This window comes from Lagopus muta, chromosome 3, assembly GCF_023343835.1.
Source record: "Lagopus muta isolate bLagMut1 chromosome 3, bLagMut1 primary, whole genome shotgun sequence".
NCBI classification, from domain to species: Eukaryota; Metazoa; Chordata; class Aves; order Galliformes; family Phasianidae; genus Lagopus; species Lagopus muta.
The window spans coordinates 39,002,790-39,030,260 of record NC_064435.1 but is presented as its reverse complement, the minus strand read 5'-3'; the positions used below and the strand labels follow the sequence as shown (position 1 = coordinate 39,030,260).

General features: G+C 39.3%; 2 protein-coding genes across 3 annotated transcripts in view; one reads left to right on the top strand and one right to left on the bottom strand.

The window, feature by feature from the left end:
* OPRK1 (opioid receptor kappa 1) overlaps positions 1-900 on the bottom strand; it is a 58,570-nt gene extending 57,670 nt beyond the window's left edge. For both annotated transcript variants that reach the window (XM_048940124.1, XM_048940125.1), the window contains exon 1: positions 786-900. The gene's annotated coding sequence lies outside the window, so the exon portion shown is untranslated. The remainder of the gene's footprint in view (positions 1-785) is intronic.
* Positions 901-13,183: 12,283 nt separating this feature from the next.
* The window catches only part of RGS20 (regulator of G protein signaling 20), a 121,117-nt gene continuing 106,829 nt past the window's right edge, over positions 13,184-27,471 (top strand). Inside the window, exon 1 of the mRNA XM_048940134.1 lies at positions 13,184-13,403. The gene's annotated coding sequence lies outside the window, so the exon portion shown is untranslated. The remainder of the gene's footprint in view (positions 13,404-27,471) is intronic.

The following is a 27,471-nucleotide window of genomic DNA, read 5'->3' as shown; positions in this document are numbered from 1 at the left end:
TTTATTCCAGCTGAGAAAGTGATAAAGCTGGGATCTGGAAAAAAAATTAATAATAAGCAAAAGCTTTAGCTCATTTGGAACCCTCTCAGTAAAATGCTTTTGCCTTAGGACAAACACATTTCCAAGTGCTTGTTTACAGAAACACCTGGTCTACACTGAGATAAAGATACATTCATTTCTGACTAAATGTGACCCCCAGCGCCACCTGCAGCCTTCTGCTCATACTCTGGGCTTCCTGCTCAGCAGTCACTGAAAACGAGAGCAGGTATGCTCCCATCCCACATTCAGCTGAGATCATTCTGCACTGCTAGAATTTTACCTAAGGTGCACTGTTGTTGTTTCGAAGAAGACAGTTAAAGGGATCACACTCAGCATTTGGTGCGCCAAACGTCAGCTGCCCCAGTCAAATGCAAATGTCTCTCACATGCCTAGATATCAGTGTCTCTGAGATCACCTCTATTTTTTAAGCTGCCTCCCTATTATTGTGGGAGAGCACAAAAGGCCATCCACACTTCTCTTTATGAGTGCTTGCATTCCCATAGGCACATTTCTCAGACTGATGGTTATGAAGAGATAAGGCTGAACAGAAGGGTTGGAGTACTGATCTAAGAAGCCTCTTAGAGTCTGAATAATTCAATGACACAACACAGCAAGGGCACACACAAACACAAGCGAGTTCCTGTTTAAGAAGAAGCAAAATTACTTCTGACAGATTCTTGGTACTACCAGAAAAAGTACCTACAGACAGGCCAATAGTTGTATACAGAAAAAAGAATCATACTCACCCAGCTGGTGAAAGGGTTCTATAGCTATACAACACTCCCTCACAGGAAGCAGCCTAGGTGCGAAAAGAGCCTTCTTTTCAGTAGTTGGCCCTTATACAAACCCAGGCCGCCCTGGGTCTACACCTTCTGATCACCTAGAGAGCACAGGTGCAAACAGTTTGCTTATGTTCCCTGGGCCAGACACAGACCTTCACCAGGTGTTCAATCACTGGTTCAAGCTGTGACCCAACAGTACCCCTAACCCATGCCTGTGATGCTAGCCAACTAATCCTCACTCAAGGCAACCTCCCATGTTTGGTCAGAGTCTATGCCTGCCACTTCTCTTTCTCAGATGTCTTTATCTTCTATTCCTTGATCAGTGGCCAGGTGCAGTGCACTGCACAGGAATAGATATCCTCCAGGATCTCTGAAGGAGAATTCCCAACATTGACTCAGCATTACTTGTGCTTCTCTGGGTAACTGTTGTTCTGGCAGTCAATTGGACATTTCCTCAGTCACTGTACCATGATTTTGCCTTATCTCCAGTAAACCTTGTTTATCTACTATTTTGGAAAAAAAAAAGAACTAAATGTAAATAACTAATTTTTGGGTTGTATTGATTCCTTACAACTCTTCATTTCATTGTGTAGCTGTTGCTGTCAGGATCTGAGCTGTGTAGACCCCTGTGTAGACACAAGCCAGCTTCTCAAATGTCAATCATCTTCTGGAAGAAGCTCATGATCTGCATTTTTTTTCCCTTCTTGACCAACTGTGTACAAAGGTGTACAAAACCACTTGCAACAGAAAGTAGCACTGAGATGGATTGTGCTAACTGCATGTTAAGCCACATTCCAGCCAGCTGTGTATCGCTAGTAACGTACATTTCCCTGTTTCTATATTAAATAACAAAAACAAAACAAAACAAAAAAAAACCTACAAAGGCATTCCATTATTCCATTGTTAGACACCACAGAAGAAAAATCTGGAAGGAAACCATCAGCATCCCTAAATGACAGTTATTGCACCAATCAGTGGAAAAGTGAAGTTGCTTGCCATCGTGTTGTCCTACCTCAGTGAAAACAAGAAGCTAATAGGGTCAAATACAGTGAACTGATACTTTAGCCTAGAAGTGTGTTCTGATTCTCTGAGAAAAGAGGAGGAAAAGACCAATTTTCCATGAATAAACCTGGTATTTTAGAGGACAACTATAAATATAGCTCTGTTTCATCCCATTTTATTACATTTACTATGTTTGAGGAGGAGGAGGAGAAAAGAAGTAAAGAGCCAGCATTCTGTCTGTGAATGCTGAACTGGAAAATGTAGCTGTTTCCCAGAACAGCTATAACAGCAATTGTAACTCTGATTTAACAAACATGGCAGGTTAGTAAGAAATAAACAGAAGTTTTTATTACCAACTTGTGTTCTTGCTTTCATTGAGTATTGTGTTTTCTTTGCCAGACAGAATATTGTTTTCTTCCTTTACATCTCAAATGTCTTAAATCTCTACAAATGAGGTTTTTTATTCTTCAATTACACTTCTACATATTTATATAAAAAATGTAACTATGTACAAACAAATATTTTTGTATTAAATATTAATTATTTACAACCAAATTTATATATTATATATACTTAAGACTTTTTCTTCTATGTATATGTCTAAAAACTTCTTTGCAGGAAGGTTTATGGGATCCGCATTTGGAGTAGTTGCATACTTCAGAGAATTTCACTGCGGTTGGGTATCATGTGGCTGAATTCCATGCTGTCCCATTTCTTCACTTTCTTTAACTTCAAGGGCTACGAATAAGAAAAATCGCAGTGCTCTCCCACTTAAAGCTTTTTTTAGAGATCTCCAGTTCAGAAGCACTGCACAAGTGCTATAAGTTTGGTATAAAAATGACAATCTCCCCAGGTTTTAGAACAGACTAAGGTTTCCAAGCCAGTGAAGGACTCAGTTTCTTAGAAGTATATTCCTGAGCCTTGGTGGCTGGGTCAGCTTCTCATGTTAATTGGCGAACCATTTGCCAATTTCAGTCAACACTGTCATTGGAAGAAATGCATGAAGACACATGCATTCTATACACAGTCCTGTCAAAAGTGTGGGGAAAAAATTAACCCAAATGAATGTAATTACTGAAGAAAGGGTGGTATTGCTTGTTTATGAACTCCACAGTACAAATAGTTCAGTGAGCTTAGACTCACCAGGAGAATTTTCTTTTAAACTGTTGTTATTTATTTGTTTTTCTCATTCGACTGGTTTTTTTTTTCTCTCTTGTTTCTTTTTGAGAACAAGGTTTTATACTGGAATTTTAAATTTGAGCCTCCAGATAAGCACAGACTCAGAAATTCTCAGCACATCATTTGCACAGTTTTAATTCCACAAAATGCTTGTACTTGAAGGAATAGCCATGGGCTTTTTCAATGGATTCAGCTGATTTTATTAACTGTGGGAAACAGTTGCCTCTGGCAAAAAATAAAAAAGGGACAGATGTTGCACTGAGGAAGGAAGACTGTTTCCCCTTTCATATTCAATATCTGCTTTAATCTGACCTGCTAAATGATTAAGTTCCAGAGAGACTGCACTGAGGTGTTCCTGAAGAATCACCTCACCAGGAGGTTTTCTGCAACTATTAGGAAGGATTTGATGATCTACCTGTTCAATAATAACATCCTGCAGATAACTCTGCCACTTTTCTGTTTTAAAAATAGCATGTTCCTTTTCTGTCACCTGGTCGCTTCTGTGTGTAGAACAAGCAGACTGCTGTACTGAGCATCAGCAGATTTTTCCCTTTGTACATCTTTTTCTTATAAATTTAAGTCAATAAGAAAGGCAGACAAAAGTATACAACATAAAGATGTGAGTACCTCTCTGTTACTGTTATGCCAGAAGAGCTTTTCACCTTGAAAACGTTAGCATCTGAACACTGATGGAAGGAAGTGACCTTTAGAGACTCCTTCTAGTTGCACATACAGTTTTATCTAGAATGTCCTTCAATGCAAATGCTGGGGTTGTAACTGTTAGATGCAGATTTTCATTGTCTGAAATAGAGATGGACAGAAGAACTCACTAAAGAACTCACAGAAAGCACACCAATAACATTGTTCAAGGAATCATATTTCTTCTTCTCTATATGGAACACTTCACAGAATCTTAGAGACACAGAATCATCAAGGTTGGAAAAAATTTCTAGGATAATCTAGTCCAACCACTCACCTATCACTGACATTGCCCACTAACCTACATCCCTAAGTATTACATCTTCTCTTTCTCCAGACCCTTCACAGCTTTGCTGCACTTTTCTGGACACGCTCCAGGGCCTCAGTGTCTTTCTTGTAGTGAGGGGCCCAAAACTGAACGCAGTACTCAAGCTGCAGCTTCACCAGAGCTGATTACAGAGGGATAATTACTTCCCTGCTCCTGCTGGCTGCTTCTTATACAAGCCAGGATGCCATTGGTCTTCTTGGCCATCTGGGCACACTGCTGGCTCATATTCAGCCAGCTGTCAACACTCTCAGATCCTTTTCCTTTGTGCATCTTTGCAGCCACTCTTTCCCAAACCTGTAGCATTGCACAGAATCACATAATCACAGAATTGTAGGGGTTGGAAGGGACCTCCAGAGATCATCAAGTCCAACCTCCCTGCCAAACCAGGTTCCCTACAGCAGGAGTTGTGACATAGTGCAGGACGGGGCAGTTGGTCTTGCTGAAGCTCATTCAATCAGCCTCAGCCCATCAATCCAGCCTATATGATGAACGTATTTGGTACGTGGCTTTAAAAAGAATGAAGTCTCTGCATTTTGTGTGATATGGAGCCTACTCCAAATCAATGTGCTTGAATTTAACTAAACTACAAAGGGTTTACCTGCCATCTTCTGCATATGCCTTTCCTGCTGCTGTCATAAGGCAATGCAGGGCTATATTCTCTAGGAAGCGGGATCCCATTCAAACCAGACCAAAGTGTGTGTAAACTCATCAGGGCTGATTTGTAAAACATTTTGCATTCTGTAAATGTGGTCCAGCATCACATCTTGGCTTGTCTTTTAGAGCAAGATCTGTAATTAAAGATGGCTTTCTATTCTTCCTCTTTTTCTTTTATTATTTTTTTTTCCAAATTAATTTATATGTGCATAATTCTCCCCTAGGAGTGTTTATCATTTGGATTGCAGTACCTATAGCTGTAGGATAACACTGCAGTGTCTGTGCAATAGGCAGGGATAAGAGGAGTTTAACAATATCTCAATACAAGCCAAGCTGCTGGCTTTGTGCAGAGGGGTGCGCTAAATTAGCTTTGCCACAATCCAGGGAATTTTTCTGGGACTTGGTCTTCCATAATGATAGCTCATCTTAATGAAATAAACCAATATAAATGAGGATAGAGTAGAATTGAATCCAATGAAACTTGGCACTGCAGAATCACAGCAGGAAACCTCTGGGTTTCATCTCTCTTTGCACTGCGTACTCCAGCTTGTCCTTCCTGTTCTCCATGAGTTACAGCAGTAGAACTCAGTGATCAGAGCCAGACAAGGCAGAAAAAATGTGGACAAAATGCTGCTGGTCAACGTCCACAGTTATTCCAGTGACAGAACTGCTGTTCTTGAGATGATTCTGACTGTGTAGGTAGCTTCTGCTAGAGGAGCTTTGCTGTGGCTGGAAAATCTCATCACTTTGTCTGTATGGTTGTCATGTCCAACTTCCCTTTGAATTGAAAAACTTGAATGGAAAATTTTATGAACACTTTAAATACTGTCCTATATAGCATATTTTATAGGTGTCAACATAAATAATAGCCTTCTGTATTCTTTGAGAATGATGAAATAAAAATGCCTACTTGGAGTGAACTGTGTACCAGCTGTATTTATTGAGTCCTTTCCAGGTTTCTACAGTGCACACTTCTCTGTCCATTCTGGAAACTCAAACATTTCAAAATTGGTGGTGGGCTTCCCAAAATCTTTTTTTTTTTTTTTTAATTACCTCTGAAATCATGTGAGACATTACTTGTTTTATTCATCTTACTCATGTATAACTACATATCTAAGTGGCCTTAGCCCCAAGGATAAGGAGCATGGCACAGTTGTATTTTCTTTCCAGTAGTCTCTGCAGAATACCAGCAGTTGACTATATTATTTTTTTTATCATAAAAGGATAAATGAGCCCTCAAGGTCTCTATCATCAACACAATTTGTATTATTAATTCTAAATATTTAAACAGAGATTTTTCCATACGCTCAAAGAATCTGAGTTTCAAAATAATTTAATTACCAAAACTCCCTTTGAAAATCCTGAAGTTATCTGATAGAACTTTTATCCGGGCTTGTCTTTTGGATACAAAAATTAGATGTGTCTCAGGATGTTAACATTAGGATCTGTCTTGTGTGCTATACATAGCCATAGAGCAAGAGATATCATGCACTGCATCAGTTTTAATTTATGTCTAGCAACGTTTACCAGCTTATCAGTTACTGGGATTCTGAATGATCTGCATTAATGCTACTGACAGCAGTTGGAAGATGGATATGACAAATGCAAGAATTTTGGGTGGCAAGTGTGATAGGACTCTGATTAAAGGCTCAGGATGGAGGGATATAATTTACCAAGAATTTAGAGTCCTATTCGAAAGATGATGTTATTTTTAAAAGTACTTTTTATTTGAAAGATGTAGAGATAATCTCATGCAAGAATAATGTGTCTTGATGTGGAGTTAGACTAGCTTAAGGTTTCTCTTATCTTTGTCCAAGTCTCTGGGTTCTCATTGTACATACAGGTCATACTTGTACTGAAAAGTTTTTCTGCACAAATTATGTCCTATAAAATTTTAGTAATGGTCATGATGTGAAAAAAGGAGTTACTTTACCATTAGCGTGGTGAAAAAAGAACCTAGCCTTAATGTTAAGATTACATGAGAATTATGCGGATGAAGGAAAATGAGAAAGTAGAGTGTAATGAAGGAAGTCGTTACATCCCAGGACCTCTGATTTGCTAAACGCAGGTACAGTCATGAGGAGGAGTTGTACCTGGACAGGATCTGCAAAGCTGTAGGAATCAATAATAGAATACCTTCCTGTGTGGGATGTTTTGGGATCCAGAAGAAGTTTCGACACATCTGAATATCAATTTCTGACAACACTGACTCCAAGCAGAGACAGTAGAAAATTTTGAGATCATTTTTAGGGACTTATAAATTGCAAATAAAATCTTCTGTTTAGAAACAGGGGTCAGTTGTAGCTGCCAGAAGTAAAAAAGAGAGCTAAGTATTTCAAATCCTGCTTCTGCCTATCACCTGAATCTGGCAGTGATCACTCCTTATGTTTCCAACACAAAAGGTCAGCACCAATAGCCATACCCTGACAGCTCACTCCCACTAACCTGGTTTTGTGGCACAGGGCTGTGAAGGCTGCATGAGATTGGCATGCCTTAGATTTTGGTTCCACTACACTCAAAATCATGACCATGAAGCACATCTTATGCATATTCTGTGTAAGTAAATAAAGCTGGGAGAACAAGCAGGCAGATGTTACCATTGAAGGATAAAGCCCTGTGTGTTGAAGCAAGTACCTGGGCACCTTACCGTATAGACAAACTGATGGGAATTGCTGGGGACAATCTCCTTTCAGCTCTCTATCTTGGATCAATCAAAGAAGTTTAAATGAGAGTCAAGTTTAGCTGATGAAATATGCGACCAGGAGTGGGATTCCATGCAACTGTTGAAGCAGGACTAGATGAAGTTCTTCTTCTAAGATCTCTATAACTATCTGAAGGGAGGTTGTAGTGAGCTGAAGGTTGGATTCTTCTCTCCTGTAACTAGTGTTAGAGGAGATGGCCCCAAGTTGCACAGGGGAGATTCAGGTTCGACATTAGGAAACACTACTCCAAAAGAGTGGTCAGGCACAGGAATGGGCTGCCCAGGGAGATGGTGGAGTCACTGACCCTGGAGGTGTTCAAGGAACATTTAGACGTTGTGTTGAGGGACATGGTTTAGTGAGAACTGTTGGTGATAGGTGAGTGGTTGAACTGGATGATCTTAGTGGTCTTTTCCAACCTTGGTGACTCCATGATTCTATGATTCTATCAAAGAGGTAGCTGTGAAAAGTGGTTGTTTTATATTTTGCCATTCTGTCCAGGGAAGTATTCCCTGTATTCAGCTCCAGTGTAGCCACACCTCAAATACTGTGCTCAGCATTAATCGGACTAGATGATCTTAGGGATCTTTTCCAACTTTAATTATTCTATGATTACATGATCTCACCCTGGATGCCATACCAATCTGATGGCTCCTCTGCTTAGTAGCAAACAGGTCTTCCCCAGTGCAAGCAACTGTAAGGCAACAACATAGATCAGCCCAGCACTATGCTACCAAAAGACTTACTTCACAAAACAAGGATTCACAAAGCATAAGTAAACTGACCAATCAATAAATTGCCATACAGGATAGCTAAGAAATAATAAGAGTACTGGATATGCACTGCGATCTTTTTATATATATATATATATTTATATAATTTTTATTATTTTATTATTTAAAGGAAGATAAAAGCTTTCCTTTCCTTCCTACTTTCAAAATCTTCCTGGAATATGATGAAAATTTATACTGTCTCCCAAAATAAAGGAATTTTATTAAGTGCATTTGACAGGCCAAATATTATCTGAAGACTTTTATTTTTCAATAATTTGAATAAGAGAAGTTAATCCAGAAAAGTCAGAAATACTAATTTTAATCTAGATTAATTCATCGTCCTTAGCTTTGTCTTCTCAGGAGGAAAGGGACAATTTGCTGTAAAAGCATAACTTAGCAACTCTGAATTCCTCACTAGGGAAGTCTGTTCACCATCAGCAATATATAGAACATATTTTAAAAGCAAATTAACATTTGGTGCCATTTTTTGTTGTTTTTTTGTTTGTTTCTTTGTTGTTTGTTTGTTTGTTTGTTTGTTTTTTAATTAAAAGTGCCCCAGGTTTCCCAAGAATTTTGAAAGATTTTCCCCATGAAATGAGTGCTGGGAAAAGATTGGATATTTTTCTATTTTTCTGTATTTGCATTGCAGGACAAACAGAAGCAAATGCACAGCTGTCTTGGGAAACCTAAAAGTGGTTGATTTCAGGCAACTTGAATCACACAAAAGATCTTCAAGTGCTGCAGGCACCAGCACAACTACAGCTATGACAGAACTGAGACAAGAGTGATTTTCTATATCTATAGTGCTCACTCTGATGAATAAGAGGTGGAAACCAAGTCTTCACTTGGGATATCACATGGGGAGAAAACTAAGTTAGCTTACTCATCCTATAAAGCCCTGAAAAATGTGAAGTGCAAGCAATCCATTTGTTATTCTCACCCCTTATTGGTATCACCTGCGTGTCAGAGTTATTTAATGCAACAGAAAAAGAAACTAATCCTGGGGAGTTTCCTTCTTCCATGGATAATAAAAACAACAGTAAGTCAAAATAACTAGGAAATACAAATTCAAACTTTTAGCATAAAAAATGACAAGACTATGAAATGATCTACATCATCTGCAGGTGGGCCTCCTGGTCACCACATTCATGTATTCAAGTAACTTAACTCTGGATGTCTGCTTTATTTGGTGAACAGGATGAAGAAATTGTTTAGAGGGCAGCCCCACCATGTGTACTACAGTCTGACTGGCTGGAACTACAATGATGATACATTCTTGTATCCATATTATTTCTACAAGATCTGCTGTGCAAGGTCTCCTTGGAAAAGGTTTTATCTGTATATATAATAAGGAAAGAAAGACACAGGAGCTCTATAGACAGTCTAACAAGACAGAGCTAAATTCTTCTGAAACAGTATGTTCCAGATCAGACAAAATAAATACTGAACTGCACAACTGGTTGTAAGTTCCTAGAAAAGTTTCTACAAAATGAAATAATAGAAAACAATCTGGAAGACAGAGCAGTGGCATTTTTCTTACCACAGTTTCAGTTCACTTGTTTTAAGTTAAATATAAAGTATATGGTTTTGCCAATATCCCTGCAAACCCACATACAACAATACTAATCAAAGATTACAATCATATCTAGATCAGCACTGCTCTCAAGTGATCAAAAAGCCATCAGTACAATCTGAAGGTGTATAAGAGCTGATCAAAAGTTTAAGAAATACTCCAAAAGAAAATTTTATTTTACAATTTGTAGCACCAACATTTTTGTTTCTAAAAGTCAGACCTAGTGGTATTCCATAGTGAACAGGCAATGTTGTATCTTCAGAAAACAGGAAAGCACATTAATAAAACCAATCTCTCAACTAACTAAAAGCACTGTTTGCTTGACCATTCCTTTCACATTCTAAAGGCAATGAAAAGCTGTTAGATATCATTTCTGCCAGATGACCTCCTACTGGGACCTGATGCGGAATTCATGAATTAAAGCTTCTGCTGTTGAAGCAGTTTAATCCCAGTTCCTTCTGAATAGAAGAGTGGTAATATATGAAAACAGAAAAAGGGAAAAGGAAAAGCAGGATACCCAGAAAAAACAGACAGTTAAAAAAAACCAAACACATTGTCATCTCATAAATTAATTTCTTGCAAGAAGCAATTTCTTCATTGCTTCATTCCTTGCATTTCAATTGTTTCTATTTTTTAATAAACAAAGTACTTCCCCAGCCATTAATTCAGTTACAGTTATGTGGTGTTCTGTTGTGTGGCTTTATTTATTTATTTAATAATGTTCCCTTTAATTACAGATTTGTTTTACAAATTTCTCTGAGCATTCTGACAAAATACCTTCTATAATTAAAATAGAACTATGTTGTGCTCTGAGGTGCATTATAAATTTCTGTTACTGTTTGGAACATATCCTTTAAAGCATGGTTATCTAAACAGCCAAGTTACCCAAGGATATAGACTCAATAATATTTGGGCTATGAGATTTTGCCTGTGTGCCATAGGAGAGAAGTGAGTTGACAATAAATTTGACATAGGTTTGCAGCATTTCAGCATTGTGATTCCTTGTATTCAAAGCTTCCAAAATTCTAATATTATTCAATAATAGCTTCATCAAAATCTCATTATTTAAATGGTTTTGTCTCCCCCCCCCCCCCCCCCCCAAAGAAAGAATGACAGTAAGTAAATATTAAAATGTGCTTAAGAAAATCTTAGCCAATAGGCCTTTACACTCATGGTATTCAAGACAAATTGAAATGAAAAAAGAAAGATATCTTTCACACCAATCCAGAAATAGGCATCAACACTTTAGGACGTCCATGAATGTGCACTGCTGTTCTCGTTCCCCATAGAAAGCAGCACCACAGCACAGAGAGTGCTTGCTCAGCACCAGAGAGGTTTGGTGCTTCTTTTCCAAACATGCAGAAATAGGGTCCCCGTTCCTGCCCCACTCTTCTCAGATCCCACAGGAACATGCCCACATGCAGCACCCACCCAACTCTGTGGAGCTTTTCCCCTGCAATAGCCAACAATGGGAATCCAACATTGTCTCAGCTTTAACTTTCTATCACTGGGAAGAAAAGAAGATATATTAGGCAGTGAAACACCTAGGAAGACACTGTGTAGCAGTGTTCTCTGCTACTGTGCCACAGCTGCCTTCTGAACCTGATGCATTACCAGGGTCAGTCCCTCTGAGACTATGAGTGCTCAGCGTTGTCATGGAACCAGCATTATCTCTCTAAATGTGCTAGCTCTAAAGCCAGGAGAAAGCCTAGATTCTACACTGCAGGTAGCAATGAATGCTTGGTATGCTTTAGGAAAATATTGTCGAGAGGAGATTTTATTTAGATCATTACTGAAAGAGCAAGTGAGTAGAGCAACCACTTTGCTGTATGAGAGGAGGCTCAGAGAAGACATTCAAATAGGAAAACAAAAGCTACCAGGAGTCAGTTACCTGTATTATGCAGTGCTGAAGACATAACCCTAAGCAATGCAGGAATGCTCCATATGTTCCCATGTACTTCCTTCCAGGCCAACTATACAGTTACTAGCATCAACACAAGAACAGCTATGATTCTGTCTTGGTCTTGTTTATCTTCCTCTGGCTTGAGGATGCTCATAATTATGATGAGATGAACAACATTGTCTCTAAACAACATTGTCTCTATCCCTATAGCAAGTTGAAAACAACTATCCACACTGCTGATTTTCCAAGAATGACTCAAAGAATTGAAACACATACACACCCCTCCTTTCCTTCTGTCTTCTTGTTCTTGTAAAAAATGTCTCCAACTGTATAGAGAATATGGACTGTGCTACTTGGCTAGGACCCTCACAGTGCAATTCATGAAAGCTCTATTGGCTACAATATTCTGAGAACTTTAAGTTGCAAAACTGAAGACATACTCATCAGCAGATCTGAATGCAGCTGGCTTTTCAGCCATTCTCGTGCGTATTTTTTTTCAGCTACAATAAAATAGTTACAAAAGAAAGGGGCAATAATGTTGCTGATGATGACCAAGATTTAAGAGTTTTAGCAATTCAAAACACCATGACATCCAGTAGGGTGAGCTGGAGTAGTCATAAGGGATGACAGATGACAATGAGTAGACAAACGTATAAATTCTCAACTACTTGAAGATAAACATAAGCATTTATGATACAATGATAATGATAAAATCCATTAGGTGAGAGGATGGGAGAGCTCATACAGCATGCTAAGGACAGAGGATTTGTTAGCAATTTCTGATATTATTTCATGAGGAGGTGGAGAGGTTGAAAAGGAGTTTCCAAGCACAGAGTGAAGAACACAATATAGAAAAGTCTTTCCAGAGACAGCTATGTAACACTTTCTATTTCCATTCCCATTCTTTATCAGTGACTTCCTAGAGATTTTGAGATCACCCATCTCTGAGGCAGTGAATTAAAGCTTGCCCATGCTGCCATTCTGGTTTGACATGCTGATGGCTCCTTTGTTCAATTTCATTGAAAAAAAGTAAACTCATCAAAAGGTTATTGAGGAGTAGCTATTGCAGAGCATTGCCATGCAGTCATGTCTTTTCAAAGCATGCAGACATCTTACAGGAGGAAAACCAGCAATAAAGCATAGGCTAGCACGGATAGCAAAGTATCTGCCATTTAACCCTCAAGAAAGATGTGTAAAAAGAGTGCCTAACAAATGTTTTCCTGAAATGGGAGAACTGCCAGACTGCTCCAGGTGTCATCACAAGCTCCAATACCACAATGACTTTCAATCAGCAAAAACCTGAAAGAATTTTGAATGCCTATTTAGCTGAAGATTATTGCTTTCTTTCCATCTAGCCAACTCATGCATACCTACTCTAGAAAATGAGGATACTCTGGCTTTCTTTGCAAGTAGTTTAGCATTCTTTTTCTAAAATAGATTCTTGGAGTCTTCCAGACCAAAAATTACCCTCATGCTAGAGGAGGGCAACAAAGCTGGTGAGGGGTCTGGAACACAGGCCATATGAGGAGAGGCTGAAGGAGCTGGGAATGTTCAGCCTGGAGAAGAGGAGGCTCAGGGGAGACCTCATTGCTCTCTATAACTTCCTGAAGGGAGGTTGTAGTGAGCTGGGGGTCGGCCTCTTCTCTCGTGTCATTAGTGATAGGACCAGAGGGAATGGTTTCAAGCTACGGCAGGGGAGATTCAGGCTGGACATGAGGAAGTATTACTTTTCAGAAAGGGTGGTCAGGCACTGGAATGGACTGCCCAGGGAGGTGGTGGAGTCACTGAGCTTGGGGGTGTTCAAGGAAAGGCTGGATGTTGCGTTGAGGGACATGGTTTAGTGGGAGCTACTGGGAATAGGTGAACGGTTGGACTGGGTGATCTTTTAGGTCTTTTACAACCTTGGTGATTCTATGATTCTATGAATATCACAGTTTTAAACATCATAAAAGATAAAAGATTCTGAGCAGAAAGCCATGCTTAGACTACAAACACACGGAGCAATGCAAACTGAAATAGATTGCAAGTATTTTGGGAGAAACTTGCAGACCTTTGATCCTAAGGCCGTGCAAAGTTTAGCAAAGTACATGCCAAAGAAAAACACCCTGAAAATCTACAAAAAGGATTCTTCCAACAAGCTTTTAATGCTCTCTGGTTGGTCCACAGAGCTGTTTCAGGACAAATCTCAGATGAAAGCAAGCTTTTAGCAGCAAACAACATGAGAGAAATCTATGAAAAACGAACAGACCAGATATTCAGGAAACAGTTTTCCTCTGGGGAAAAAAAAATAAAAAATAAAAATTACCTGACAAAAAATCCCTATAATTTGTTATGTCTCCGGAAGGTTAACAGTGCTTTAGTTTTGCAAAGGATCATGGAATAGAATAGTTCAGTTGCAAAGTAGCTACAAAGCCATCTAGTTCAGCTGTCTGACCTTGAAGGTTAGTTAAAAGTTAAAGCACATCATTAAGAGCATTGTTCAAATGCTTCTGGAACTCTGACATCAACCACCCCTCTAGGAAGACTCTTCCCATGTTTTACCAGCTTCACAGCACAGAAACACTTCCTAATGTCCAGTGTGGCACTGGTTCAACTTTGTTCCATTCCCATGCTGCCATTGGTTCCCAGAAGAAAAGACCAGCACCTCTCTCTGCTTTCCCTGCTCAGAGTGCTGCAGAGAGCAGGGAGGTCCCCTCTTAGTCTCATCCTCTACAGCCTGGACAGCAAAATGTCCTCAGCTTCTCCCCACAAGATGTCTCCAGCCCCGTTACCAGATTTGGTGCATTCCACTAGATGCTTTCAAGGACCTTAACATTTAAGGTGAGGCCACATCAATACTAAATACAAGGAGAAAATTTTTTTGACCTATTTTGACCAGCTGGCTGTGCTGTGTTTAATGCACCCCAAATGCAGTTTCCTCCCTTAGCACCCAGGGCTATACAGTGCATTATCTGAGCTGCTGTCCCTAGCAACCCATGTCTCTTTCTGCCAGGCTTCTCTGTAGCCCCTTGTCTCTAGCTCCATGCTCATTTCTTTTCCAGTTTCACATCTATAGGCAATTGAAATGTTTCTTCTAAATACTATAGTACTTGCTTTAATTCTGTAGCCAAATTAATGTTTGAACAACTTTTTGAAGAAAGAATCAACTGAGAAGCACAGGAAATTAGAAATTCATTCTACTCAGAAAAAAAAAAGAAGAAAAAAGAAAAAGAAAAAAAAAAGTTCTCATAGCAGTGAAAACAAGTCTCAGGCAATAAAACTTTTGCTGCAGCCATTTTAGCACCAGTAATACAGTCATATCTCAGAAACAAGGCTACTGTGGGAGATCTGTTAGGTCACGGCTTGAACTGGTTATTGACTACCTGGTGAAGGGCTGTGAATGACCCAGGGAGCACAGGCAAATTGTTTGCAGCTGTGCGTCCCAAGTCATCAGAAGGGGGGGACACAGGATGGAGCCACACTGGGGTCACATAAGGTCCAAAAGGAGGCCCCTTTTGGACTTAGGCTGCTTCCCAAGGAGTGCTGTATAGCCAGAGATCCTCTTCACTGACTGGGTGACTTTGACTCTTCTTTCTGTCTATGACTATTGGCCTACCTCTTAATATTTTACCTAGTACCACCAAAAATCCATCAGAAACAATTCTGTGTCTTTGTGAGCAGAACAGCTACTGTAAGAGCTTCCCAATTAAATATGTATCCTCCGGTGTCTGGCTCAGACCACTCTGAACTCTGTCTAATCCTAAGCTTCCTCTGGTCGTGACACACTTGCTGTGCACAATCTCTCAAAGGGAGGGGTTAGCTGTACTGACAAAAAAAAGTGTAAGCATAGTGTTGTATTGTGAGCTGTAAATTGAAGCACTTCATATAAAGCCGGATAAAATGTTACTCCACCGGGGGAAAAGTGTGGGGGAGGAAGATAGAGAAGAAGCAATCAGCTTTACCACACTGCCTTCTTCAATGCCATCAAAGTCTGATTGTTAGGCTGACTAGATCTCAGGCAGGAAAAGCTAGAAAAAGCTTAAAACAATCCTAATGGCCATGTGGTATAGAGGGGAAACTAAAAGAGGGTCGATTTAAGGCAGCAAGCTAGTTTTAAACATGCTTGGAAGTGTGAACAAGTCAGTCACCTGTGATTTGCACAGCCAGGATTTCATGCTATTTCCATGTTCTTTGAGAAGAAACTGTAAAAATAAAAAAAATAATAATAAAAAAATCCTACAGTTTTTCCTTCACCACAGGAATAATCCACCTCACTTCAAGCATTAGGTTAGTCCCTGAAAGCTGCAATAACGTCAGCTCTGTGCCCTTAGTTTTAAGTGCGACATTAGAGCAGAGATCATTACAGCATGTGAATATTTTTTCCTTATCTTTTGATAAAGAGTGGCAAAGCCTTTCAGCAGCACATGGAGTTTCATTCCATGTAAGTCCAATTGAAAAAGTTCAATGTATGGGAAAATATCCCTTTTTGAGTAGCTTGTTCAGGGGAATCAACTCCAGCCCCATAGAAGTTTGACTTGATAGTCTGCTTGGATATTTGTTAGAGAAATCTCCTTCAAGTCAAACCACAATGAGAATTAAGGTGGTGTCTTTTATAATTTCCTGGCTCAGTGTTTGTCTTTGAATAAAAAGATGCCTCATTCTTCCCAAACTTTCACCTTAAAGTTTTTCTGGAGTTAAACTAGTTCAGGGTTAGCTAGTAGCTCTCAGATATCCCATTCTTGGACAAGCCCCCATGGTGCTAAATGCAAGGTCACAAGTCACCAAGGCATCATGTAGAGCCTTTCACCATGTCACACCTGTGTAACCACCACAGAAGGAAATTATCAAAGCATGTGTCAGTCAAAGCATCTTTGCAGATTGCAGAGGAAAAGATCTGGTAATTACAGCATTCCCCTTGGGAATATTACAAAGACATTTTAAAAATTCATTCTGGAAATGGCCAGAGAATTTTTTTTCTCTATTTTCAGGAAAGGTCATGTAATTTCTGTTATGGAGGCTATAGGTGACAATAAAAACATTTTCTGAGAAAGATATCAGGCTGTTTGCCTAACAGTCTGGAACAGAATGAGCAGAGATCAAGAAGAGAAGGAATTTATTTCATGCTCAATCATCATAAAGAAAGATTATAACAATTATAACACTGCTACTTAACAAGACCCGCTATTACTATCTATTCATGTCCCAGAGCACAGATGAAGGTTTTCCACCAAAATCTTTCTGATTGGAGAACTCAAAGGTACAGTAGAAACCACTTGATTTAATTTGGTGGAGATGTATATTTGAATGAGCCTCATGTATTTTAAGAAGCCGCCTTTATTGTTCATTCACCTCAGAATAAACATCACTAGAACTCATGCTAAAGGTCATCCTGTTGACAACAATTGGAACATAGACAGCTAAGCCCTATTTTGATGAATGCACCTATGCTGTGACTTCTGGTAATTGCTCCAAAGCACATGTTCTACTATGGTATGTGGGCAAATAATGATAGCTTTATAATGAATGTTTGTATTTTTAAGGTGACATGAGGTAAAACCAGGACTAGACAACTGATTTGAAGTTCCTATGAATTTCATCTACTTTAGCTAGTTTTGAAAAATTCATTAGGATGTAAGTCCAAGATTGATGGTAACATTAGGATTACATTTTAGAACTCAAAAATGGCCCCAGAAGAAAACTGTGCATACTGGGGGATAGAAAAGGCTTGAATAGATGTACCACTGCTATTGCTATTATGTGAGAGGGAGATAGTGATTTGTGGAAGATACCACATGTGTCCACCACGTGTCTGGCTGCTTTTATGCCTCTCCAGCTGGTACACCATCCATCTATATCCTCACAGTGTTCTCACTTTTTTTTTTTTTTTTTTTATCATTTTTTTTTGAGTCCACAGTGAAAGCAACAGAGCTTTGGGAGGAGAAGGGGAATGGAAAAAAAAAAAACAAAAAAACAAAAAACCCCCCACACTTGAGATATTCATCCCACGGACAGGCAATAAATATGTGTTGGCCTTGTTCATCAATGCGTAAGTGATGCTTTTTTTTTTCTCCTTCAGCACTTGCAAATGCTCAGAGCAACTTCTTATGTATGTATAAATTGTTCCTGCTTCTTGGCTTTCCAAGCTTGAAATGGATCCTGCTGATCTGCACTGCCATTAGAAAGAAACACAGTTGCATATTTCTCCTTTTAAAAAGTATTTGGTTTAATCTTCTCATTTCAAAGCTTGATCTACAGTTCAACTTTACTGAAAAGCAGCCCTGAATATGTGTCATCAATGCTTCTGGTAACAAAAATTGATGTGAGGAAATGATCTCACATGATGGAATGCACTTATTCTGTGGTAGTCCCATTTTCCAACAGGCTGATTGCAGCCCAGACCCTACAGAGCTGCTGTTCTGTACATAATAACCACAGTTATGGTCATTCATCTCCAGCTTTGTGCTCTTCAATTTTTCCCTTTGCCCCATTTTTGAATTCCAACAAAGCTGTATTAACACTCCTTGATTTCAGTGGGTTGGCCTCATTATTTTTTGCAGGATATTTTCTGAGATTGCATAACTTGTTCCTACTTGAGCAAGCTGCGTAATCATAGTCCTAAACATGTTTATTTCCCCTTCCTCTTTCCTTATGTTGTTCAGAGACTAAAGTGCTGTGACACTATAATCTCAAACTCAGGCTTACATCTCTCTCTGGACTGTTCTCTAACAACACAGCCATATGTTGGCAATATTATGACCCCTCCCAGAAAGTTGTTAAGTTTAACTGCATTTTGAAAATTATCATCTAATAGTTATACTGGAGTTTACAAACTGCAATAAGTGCTTCAAAAGCCTCTGCATGTGTAATCAGCAGAGTTTCTAGTTCTTGACTCCTACTGCAATAAAAGCACATGCACACTGTTTATGATGAGACCTTTTTTCTTGTGATGAGATCTTTTATATCATCAATAGCATAAAAATTACTCTGTAGTAACTAATATAAAACTCTGATGTTGTACAGTAAAGCAAGACGCAGCAGCTCCAATGTTCCCAATTGCTATTTTCTTTGAAGCCATCCTTCACTCATCCACATGGAGCAGTTTAAGTCAATTTTATACTCTACTCGCAAATTTTTGAGAAATCTAAGACTGGTTTACACACTGTCAAAAGAAGAACATTTACAAGTGAGCTTTCTAGACAGGCAGCCATCAAGCAGAATTGTCTCTTAAAAAGGGGAGAAACAAGGCGCAGTGAGAGCTGCTGGTTAGCTATCAGAGCTGCAGAGGTCTCCAGTCATTTAATTCTCATTAACTTGCCATCAGAGCAACAAAATTACTTTGTACTTCTAACTCCTCTCAGAATACTGAAAAAAAACAAAACAAACAAACAAACAAAAAACCCCAAAAGCTTACTGAAATATTAGCTAATGGGAAGTTTCCTTACAAGATATTGGTACATATGTAATAGACGGTCACAAGTGTAATTCCCTGTGGTTATGGGACTGCTGAATGCTGGACATTTCAATTAGGGATTATGAAAAAACATGTAGAAATTTCTCCTGTTGAATATCAGAATAAAGACTGAGAAAGCTTCCTTCAACTCAGAACATTTTTTCAGACTTGCCTTTTAAATTATGTTTGTCTATAACAATATTGTCTGTGTAATATTTGATGAAAGTTGATAATAATCCAGAATATGCAATGGTATTTCTGAAATATTCAGGTAAGATATCCTTGCATTATCCATTATCCTCATTTCAATGTTAAAGTGATTGAAGGCAGATATATTTCATATAAAATAGCATCTTGTCTTTTCTAAATTACTGTACCTCTCTCTGCATTGTCGTGTAACATTTCTAGGATGAAAACAATCCTTAAAAAGCCATTTTGCTGAAGTGCTCACCTTGAAAGTGCCAGATCTACATTCACATCCTCATTGCAGTGAGTGGGACAGTTCCTGAAGAAAAGACAATTGTGGAGTGTGCAGGAGTTTTTCACTCGGCACGCTTCCCTCAAAATAAAGCGGGGGAGAGAAAGATTTCCCTCCAACCTAAGAAGCATCTTATCAACAGTATTCAGGGATCTAATGGACACACACATACAGTCTTAAAATCCCAGAAAGTATGTGCTAGGATCACTTTTTATAAAGGTAAAAGAATATATGCTCTTGCACCAGATAGAGCTCCATAAACAAGAGTGTCCTGAAAAAGACATTGTGATAGCCTTCACTCAGCTGAGTTGTCCTCAACAGTTATAGCACACATGCAATAGCAGCATCTAACACTGGCCATTGGTCCCAGATATTGCCAGTACATCTAAAAAGCCTTCAAAATAATATAGCTAGTAGAGTCTAGTCCTGGCAAACCAGTGTTCTGAGCTGATTGATCCATAGCTGCCATTGCACTCCTTACATCTTTTGACTGCTCCTCCATTCCCAGTAAATATTCCCTGATGAAAGGAGCATCATGCTGGGGCAGGCTAGAAGTGGATGGTTTCATATTCTTCCTAAGAAGGGGAAAAAGTTCATCCCTGCAAAGAATAAGAACATACTTCATCTTTAAAAGGTACAGAAAGTTTTTGTGTGGCAATGAAAGCAGTTTGTGGAGTGAAATGATGTGTACTGGTGTGTGTGGTGGTGGTAGTAGTGACAGTAAACTAGAGCACACCCAGTATTTTTAATTAAGGACATGGAAAACAGCCTCTGATGTGAATTAAAAATGTATATGTAGGTAAGCATAGTAAGCATATTAAGGTAATCATGGGTGCTATTATGAATTTAGATACCTAACTTTTAAGATTAAGAAACACCTCAGAATAATCTTAAAATTGCCCTGAAACTCTACTTAAGGCAGAATTGTTTACACATAAATCACTTACCTCTCAAACCACTGTATACAATTTTAAAAGCATTTAAGTAGTTTTGGAGTCTAAGTGCCACTGTTTTCCAAAGAAACATTTATAATAGCTAAGCTGTTGCAGAAGTATGTCATTGATATCCATAAGCCTCCTAAGTTTCTATGAAAACACAGACTGTTTTTTGTTACTCATGTGAGCAAAATTAGGTGGATTCTGCTATTTGACAGTTTTTGTCCCAAATCTGTTGCAATACAAAGGGAAAACAGTCATATTTCTGTATAGTACATAAGCATTGCCACTTCTTCTGGTAACATAATAATGTTTATTTTGACAGAAGCTGCTGGGAAATTTGTGAATACGCTAATCTTGCTGCCTACACATTCATCTGCTGAAGAGCTCACTAAGCTGAAAACACACTCAGCTCCCAGAAAACAGATGTTTTAGAGCTCAGCAAAATCTTTTCCCCTGTGCTTATTTTTTCATATATCTGTTTCTCCTTCCGCTGGAGAGGAGGCTGGAGAGCTCTGCTCTGTGGATCTGTGGGTTTGGTTTGAGCCACCTCTTGGTACTTTGGGGATGGGTTGTTACACAAGTGGCTAGCAAGATGTCCCAAAGCAGTCTAGTGCCTGCTTCTCTCCACCTGGGTCTCTGGGAGCAAATGAGTTACCAAATCAAGGTCCCAGCCCATTATGACACTCTGACAGCCTGCTGGAGCACAGAAAGACCACTCACACATGATACAGCACATCCCAATTCTGCAGTGCCAACAGGTGATGGCTGCATCTTGCCCAGAGGGATGGGTTCAGAAGGAAAAAGGGCTCCAGTGCATCTTCAGCCACAGTATTTCAGACCACCAGGATGAGATGTCCTCTTTAAGATGTGATGCCAAGGATGCAAAATGGATTTTAAAAAATGCAAGGCTAATCAAGGCTGCAGCACATAAATATGCATCTCTTAAGAACAAAGCGTGGACCACAGCCTTTGTAAGGGTTTTCTAAGTTGTCGGCTGATGTCTCTCCAGTCCCATTACTTCTTATTTCTCCACCAACACTACCCCATTCTCTCTCTCCTCCTTCCTAATCTAGCTTTTCTTCATGAATAAAACATTACAAGAAGCCCTTTACATCCTAAAGCATTTTGTGCTGCCTGCCTACACAAGATATTCCAGTTTCTGCAACAACAACTGCAGTTTGTAGTATTCAGCCTTCCAGGATGTCTCAAAAGGCACTCTGAAAAAGATGGCAGAAGATATCTTCCTCACAACAGAAGTAAATGGTTAAGAGAGAGCTGGCTGCCCTGTCTTGGAGAAAAGTCATGTACTCTCAGTACCCGCATACAAGTCTGAAACCAGTGCTAACTGGAATTGAAATATTTTGCCTTGTAAATTACACTTCATCATGCACATTTTTACAGAGTTGATTTAGTCTGTAGTTGCAATATGAGGCTACTGGGCATATGAAGATTCAAGGCTCTGCTGCACAGCACAGAGGTTTTCCATTCCTTTATAGCACACAGAAGAGAGCTGCAAATTCACAGCCAAGCACTGCAGGGCCTGATTTCCTGATGACCTCCCCAAAGGACAACAACAGCACAAATTGGGCAGAACCAGGGCAGAGGGAAGGCAATTCACACTACTTGTTTTGCTGCTACATCAAACACGAGAGGTTTGGAACAAGAGGCTCTGTAACTCTACTCATAGCACTTTGGTGTTATACAGCACCATTTGAGAAACTCACGTTGACTTTCCGTCATTTCAAGTTATTGCATAATCACATTTGGGGGGTTGTGAGCTCCCATAGACATTCATATGGCCTGGAAGGTTTCACGCAGCAGAAGAAACAAATGAAAATGCAGAAAGAGAGAAAGAGGCAGAACACAGAAGCTGTGTTGTTCTCAGCAGTCACATCACAGAAGTGCTAATTATCATAATTTGATGTTGTCCAGATTGTAGCACTCTGACAAGTTAATGAATATTAGCATAGTGACAGATTGGTTTTGTTTTTAATTAGGCCACACAGCGTTCTTCTTTTCAGTGGAATAATGTTAGAGTTTTTCAGAATGTTTGGTTGCTTTTGCTGTGAATTTTGTTTTGTTGTTTTCTTTTTTTCATTTGAGGCAAATGAGTACTTTGAGAGAACTTTCCCATTTTTCATCTGTCTATTTAAAAGCACACGCAGTTAATTTTTGTTAACCAGTCCTGCTGTTCACAATCATGCCTAAATCACTCAAATCACATCATTCTTTGCATATCTCCATTCCCCATAGCTCCAGATTGTGCAAAATGTGGTTTTAAGAGTCAAGGAGGTGCTCAGACATGAAAGCGTAATTTCTGTATTTCCAGACTGCAAAAACATGCTGATGAATGAACAGCCTCACAGCTGCAGGAATAGATGGTGCTTTTCTCCCTGATTGCCTCTGCTAGCATCCTCACAGAGGACTTAGGCAGTCTTTTTTTTTGGAATTACTGAAATGCTTTGCACCTAGAGCCTTACGAGCATTGATGCTGTGTTGTTACCAGATGCTTACACAGTGGAAATTCTAATTACAGGATTGAATGTAGTCTAGATGATGATAATCTGTGAAATCAATAAATTATAACTATTGTAACCCAGTCATTGCTGGCACCACAAAGTTTTTAAAATGATTTTGATTCAGAGCAGAAAGTTAACTCCTGCCTCGCAGAAACAAGAAGTAATATTACGTCAGAAAAGGACATATAGACAGATTTATAATATATTCAAAGGCTAACACATAAGGTTCTTCATTTAGACACAGTTCAAGCATTTTTTCTTTCCATGTTGGCCTTCTCCAAGCAGAAATGACAAAAAAAAACCCAAAACAGTAGGAGATAAACAGCTAAAAATGTTGGAGAACACAGACCCAACTCATTAATTACAACTGTTTTGATCAAGGTGTGTAAGGTGCTGAGTGCTCCTTATAGCAGGAGTGAAAGAAAGCTAGAAGTCATCCAGAACTCAACTCTGCTGGACAGTTTCTATTCAAAGCAGTGACTGGTATAGAATTATTGAACCAGTAAGGTTGGAAAAGGCCTTTAAGATTATCAAATCTAACCATCAAAGTGACCTACCAACTCCCATCATTAAACCACATCTTTCAGTGCCGTGTTCATGTGGCCCTTAAACAATTCCAGAGATGCCACTACTTTCCTGGGCAGCTCATTCCATTCTTTGACCAACCTTTCTCTGAAGAACGTTTTCTTAACGTCCAGTCTGTTTTCTTTAATGAAACTCAACACTACGATTCTCTGCTGACTGGAAATAATTGTATACTATGGCTGTGTTTGAGAGAAATAAAATTAATGCCGTCCAAATTCTAACATACATGAAGTTCTTTCATCTTCTCATAGCAAACAAAAACACAAATCCTCTCCCCCATTAGTGAGGAAAAGATTTTATATTTGATCTCATTAGATTTTTCCACTGTAGCTGATAAGTACTTTTTATTAAACTTCTGAATTAATTACCTTGAAAGAAATAATTGCACCACCATCATCTGTGTTTAATATTAGCAAATAAGGGGAAGTAAGAGGGAGGAAAAAAATCACCTAGATCACAGAGATTAGATGGAATTAGATGGATTGGTCTTCAAATTAACAAGCTGGGAGCTAACAGTCATTAAATACAAGACCAAATAATCCTCCTGCATTTTTTTATATGATGATGATGGATCCATGTACCAAAACCTCAATGGACATTTGGATTCCCACAGGCACAGGCAAGAGCTTGTCACTGCCCCATGCTGATGCCCTGAATGCCTGCCTTTGCCTCTAAGAACTGACACCAGCACAAGCTTTATAACATTCTGATTCTCTCTGAGGCTTTCTATCTATTGCTTGGAGCAGCAAAACATAGGACAATTATCCCTCTGATGTTGTTGCTGAATCTATTTTTCCACATGGGTATTTAATTCCTGATCATGAACATGAACTAGAAGAACATAGTATATCTAGAAGCATCAGCATTAAACTCCATTCAATTCCATTGGCTCACAATTTTATAAATAGATGAGTGCTTAGAACTACTGTCAATATCATAAATATTTAACTTACATATTGCCAACAGCTAGAAGAAACAAATTAAGATGAGATTTAACACATTAACAATAATCAGATACAACTGAATCTTCCCAGTATAAAACAATAATTTAATTTAGCTGAGCAAGCCTGCATATCTGATGTGCCTTGTTGCTGTAGCAGCTGGAGCACTTCTTCAGAGCCTTGCAGAGCTGCAGTGCCATAGCCAGAGAATCCATTGCAGCATTCAGCCCTAATTGCACAATTTTGCTCCTGGACCCTGGTTTTAATTTAAGCCACTGGGGCACTTACCCAGAATTGCTCCTGGACCTCACAGTGATGGAGAAAACAGTGCAAAGGTAGATTACTAAATGCCTTGAGAGCTTCTCCTAAAACAAAATCATTACCATTCTTTTGGAATATTTTTTTGTAATTGTCTATGAAAGGTAGATGGAAGATGGAAAGATCATCACGCTTTTTAATTCCTGTAATACAAAATTAGATTTTGCCCTATGTGTTTTAGTTGCAGCATTGTCTATATTCTCCAGGATTCCATATTTAAAAAAAAACACAGTTCAGAAAGGTGTATGTAATCTATGTTTTCCTTCAGTGTCTATGACCTTTAAAAATATTCAGGTTAGTGTTTGACTTAACATTTCAACAGCAAATATTTTAATGTGCTGAGGACTGCTATCAAAGTTCACAAAACTGTTTGCATAACTGAAAGAAGCAGCTAAAAAAAATGTAAAAGAAAAAAAAAGCCATAGACTCCTTCCAGATATAGAATAACCTGAAGCCAGCAAGTTTTACCATATACTCTGACACTGTACGCATCTGAATACACTCAGCTCCAGACCAGCATTTGTCAACAGTTCAGCCCAAAATTCACATATATAACCAGGAAAACTTCCACTATTTTAGTGGAATTGGAACAAGTTTTTCCCACTTATTTTGGTATTTTCCTGAAAACGTTGCAAAGCAGAATCAGATTTTACAGAAAGAACAGACCTCTCACAAGAAAAGTACTTGAAGACACCAAAAGAAAATAGAGGTTACACCACCACCATCCCTGGCTCTTGCCCTCAGACTAGAGTACATTTATCATGCTGACCCTAGTTGTCAAAATGCAAGTGGGAGATTACACAAGATTAACAGAGAAGGTGTCTGGTGGTCTATCTATCCACAAGTGAACATCAAGATACCAGATTTATTTTCAGCGTTCATGGGTCTTTGGTATTCACGGACATGGGAAAACAAGCTGGTGTGCTAGCAAGGCAGTTCTCCTTCCCCATGGGATGCTCTGAATTTACCCAAGTATTTTCTTTACAATGACATAATCTTTGTAGTTACAGCTAGGCAGAGGAGGATTTCTTCCTTGCAGGCAGCAGTATTTTCAAGCCTATAACATCCAGCTGGCATATACATATTCACTGAATATTTAACTCTGTGGGGTTTTAGTTTTTTCAGGTTTTTCAGGAGCAGAGGAGGGGAATTTGCTTTTTCGTTATTGTTATTTTGTTTTTCAATTCCTATATCACTATTATTTTTCTGTAGAGTGCACAGATTATTATTAAGACAAACTGCTTTAAAAATGCAGTCAGCACAGAGTGCTTTTTTCCATTTCATTTCCACTTCCTTTAGCCACCATCCTTACCAGTGGGGTTCTTGCTGATACAAGCAATCCTTTACATGCACTGAAGCTGTACTTGTGGCAAAGCTCCAAGATGAATCTATCAACTTTAACTTTATAAAAGAAAAATAAAAATCTGTGCTTACAAGATGTTCACAGAATACAAATTCTTCTTGATGTACAATCTGATGGGTTTGCTTGTATATTAGACACTGCCAAGCCTGTGGATGCTCAGTCCAAACACCCCACATCTCCAGTCTATTCAGGCTCACACAGGGCCTGTGAGCTGCTTGCTGAGGCATGTGCAGCATGCCAACATTGAACGTGTCTGCCTCAAGTGTCAGATGGCCGCACCTGCATCTTCAGTGCTGCTGGCCATAGGACCTGAGAAAGCTCCAGGTCTCAGACAGATCCAGAGAGGATGAACTCTTTTCAGTCATCCACACAATGAAAACCAAGACCATTCATTCAGAAAAAAGAATGACGGAATCATAGAATATCCCAAGTTGGAAGGGACCCATAAGGATCATTGAGCCCAACTCCTGGTTCCATATAACTACCCAAAATTCAAACCCTGTGTTTGAGAGAGTTGTTCAAACACTCCTGGACCTCCAGCAGTTCGGGGCTGTGCCCACTGCCCTGGGCAGCCTGTTCCATGCCCACCACCCTCTGGTGCAGACCCCTTCCCTAACATCAGCTGCCCTCCCCTGACGCAGCTCCATGCCATTCCCTCGGCCCTGTTGCTGTCACACAGAGCAGAGCTCAGCTCTGCTCCTCCACTCCCTGTGAGGAGCTGCAGCCACCATGAAGGCTCCCCTCAGCTCCTCTGCTCTGTGCTGAGCAAACCCAGGGACCGCAGCCTGTCCTCAGGCTGCCCTTCAGACCCTTCACCATCTTCCTTGGACACTCTCTAATAGTTTCATGTCCTTGTACTGTGGTGCCCAAAGAGCACCCAAGATGAGGTCTACCCAGTGCAGAGAAGAGCAAGACAGTCACTTCCATCACTTCACTAGCAATGCTAAAAGTGTATGAAGAGAATGGTCTATACTAAATCATCTCCACTTGGGGATTTGTTTCTCCCTTTGCCTAGAATAATATATACATATTATTAAACAAAATCACAAGATTCTTCCTGTTTACCACTTCTTTTGAGCGAAAAAGTTGATCTTTTTCCCTAGGTATAGTGGCAAAACACTGCTTTTATTTCTCTAGATGGGCAACTGCTGTTTTTATGACTGTTGTTTGTCTTTTTCTGATGTTACGTTATTTAAAAGTTCAGTTACAGACAGTGGCACTCAGGCTTCATATTTTAAAAATCAATAAAACAAAAGGCCTTCAAAATAT